The sequence below is a fragment of the Alnus glutinosa genome, chromosome 11 (assembly GCF_958979055.1).
Source record: "Alnus glutinosa chromosome 11, dhAlnGlut1.1, whole genome shotgun sequence".
In the NCBI taxonomy this organism is placed as follows: Eukaryota; Viridiplantae; Streptophyta; class Magnoliopsida; order Fagales; family Betulaceae; genus Alnus; species Alnus glutinosa.
In genome coordinates, this window is record NC_084896.1 from 11,976,853 (window position 1) to 11,979,754 (window position 2,902).

Sequence of the window (2,902 nt, forward strand, 5' to 3'; positions counted from 1 at the left end):
GGAATCTTCATGGACATCTTCTTAGAAACTTGTGACCATACACATGAGATGAAATGAAACACTGTCCATATTACTTGAAGACTCTGAATAGAATCGATAATCCTTTTAATAAGCAACCGTTACATAAAGTGTTTTTGTCAACCAGAATGTTGCCAATATAAAATACTAACAATCCTACTTTGACAAGGCTGGGGTTTCTCTCTCTGTATCTTGGTTAGCAGGGGCTTGGAGGAGAGTCACCTGTTTGAACATCCTACTTTTACTTTTTGAGAGAGTCCCAGAGTATCGGGGAAGAAAGGCAGTGTGGAGGAAGGCTTAGAAGGAAGAAAATTCAAGAGTAAGACAAAATGGGAACCAGAAGGTACTACTTATAACTATTTTAAGTAGGGGTGTGCAGATTAACCGATTACCGCCTACCGACCGCCTACCGAACCGCGACCGAACTGAAATTGACCTCCTACCGACTTAACCGACAAAATTCGGTTCAGTGTCGGAAGAGAATCTTTTTACCGAAAACTGGTCGGTTCGGTAGGCGGTCGGTTAAGCGGTTAACCGACTTTTTGAACCTGCCCGAACCGAAATTTAACCGGCATTTAACCGACCGGTTAACCGACCGCATATGCATTCTTTCATCATTTAAACGATGTCGTACTCATTTCAATTCATTTAAAAAAAAATATTCAAAACGGCGTCATTTGGTTACAGATGAAACGACGTCGTTTTGGGCTGACTCTATAGTCATCGCATTCTTTCATCAGACCTCTCTTCAATTTCGTGAACCACTGAACCTTGAGGCCTTGACGGCTTGACCTAAGTCACCTAACCAGGCTAAGTGGCAAACCTAGTAACCCTGACGGCGTCGACGCCTGAGTCCTGACGGCTTTCAGGCTTTGGCTTGAGTCTTGGCCTATCCCGATTCGGCGATTCCTAGTCCCGGACCCCCTCGACCCCTCTCCAGTAAGTCCAGTGACTCTAGTTAATGAGAATTCAGTGATTCAGCCATTCCATCTCCATTTGGTCATTTGGAATTTTGGATTTGGCATTTTCTTTGCTACCGCCTGCCGAGTGCCGGCTGCTGCGGTGCCTCCCAGAGTCCCCACGACCCCACCTGGCCACCTAATCCTATGAGTCGGTGACCTGCCCACTGCCTAGTTCCGAGTCACCGACTGCTCAATGCAGCAGTGCTCGGTGGCAGTCAGTGTCGTCGTGCCGAGTCTACCGACTGCCCTCTTCTCCCCAGCGGGCCCAGGCCCAGCCATTGCAGAGCAAGTTATTGAACTCAGTGAACTGTCCGGTAGCTCTCTCTCTTTTCTCTTAGTCTTAATTTTTTTTGATGTAGCATACTATCATTTTTAATTTTTTTTGATGTATCATTTTTAATTTTTTTTTTGAAACAGCCAGTCGGCCATTGCAGAGGCAGAGCAACTGAGCAAGTTAGGAACTGAAGTACTGAACATTGAACAAGAATAATATTTTAGGTATATTATTTCTTAAAACTTTTAGGATCTATGTCCAACTCGTTTTAGGCTTTTAGCAAATTAAAATTCACAATCAATGATTCAATGTATGAATGTAAACTCAAAAATATTCTAACCTTGCGAATCTGCGATATATCAAAATGTATGAATGTACTACACATTTTATTTTAACTGGCTAATGACTTTTGTTAAATTTTACAAGTACTACACATTTTATTTTAACAGTATCTGTATCTTCTATTTAGTTCAAAACTAATGAATTTTGCTTATTTTGTTAATTGTTATTAACTGGGTTATTTATTTTCAATTTTTGGAACCTTTTACTTTATATTAAATTTGACAAAAAACAAAAAATAAAACCAAAAGGCATCAGCCGAATCACTATGAATTATGAACACCGGACACCAATTAGGCAATTATCTAAGAAATGACATTTATTTTAGCTATAAATTCAACTATCTTCACAGTTCACATAGATAGCCTCTAAGAAATTTTAGATGTGATCCTTTCAATAAAAAATTGTATACATATGTAATTTGTTGATGTGATCCTTTCAATAAGAAATTTTGATAAGCCTTTAAGTTCTCTAACTAGTAACAATCTTTGGAATGCTTTTGAGCTTTTCATGGTAGTATGAAAAGTTTGATCATTATTTTTTTTTTTTCATAATCCAGATGGTCAGATGGATGCACCTACACCTACACCTATGGTTATTGGTACCTCTACACCTACACCTGCACCTGCACCTGCACCTGCACCTGCATCATCAGTAGCTGCATCTTGTTATCCATCTCCTCCTATTGATAGTTCAAAAGGTATTGAAGAAAGCATTGATGTTGAAAGTGATTCTGATGAGTTGGAGGCGGATACACAAGGGATTAGATGTGCTGGTTGTGGTGGACGACCACCACTCCCTAAGAACAAAAGAAAAAGAAATGTTAGGAAAACATCCATAGCGTGGCAACATTTTACTAAGGATCTAGAAAGTCCTGTAGATAAACCTGTGGCACGTTGTAATTATTGTGGGGTTGAGTATAAATGTCACGGAAAGAGCAATGGCACCTCTAACATGTTGTACCATGTCAAAGCATGCCAACAGTACAAAGCATTATTAGCTAATCAAGATGTATCTCAATCTAAGTTCACTTTTGAGTCTGTGCCAAGTGAGGGTGATGGTGGTACTAGTAGTTGTAAGAACCTAATGATTGCGAAGTACTCTGAAAAAATCATTAGGGAGACGCTTTGTGAGATGATTATTATGGATGAAATGCCTTTTTCAACTGTGGATAAGATGGGGTTTAAGAAATTGTTCAAGGTTCTTGAGCCGCGATTTAGGCTTCCTTCTCGCTATACATTGATGAGGGATTGTATCAAGTTGTATATGCGGACTAAGGAAACAATGAAGACCAAGTTTTTGAAAACTA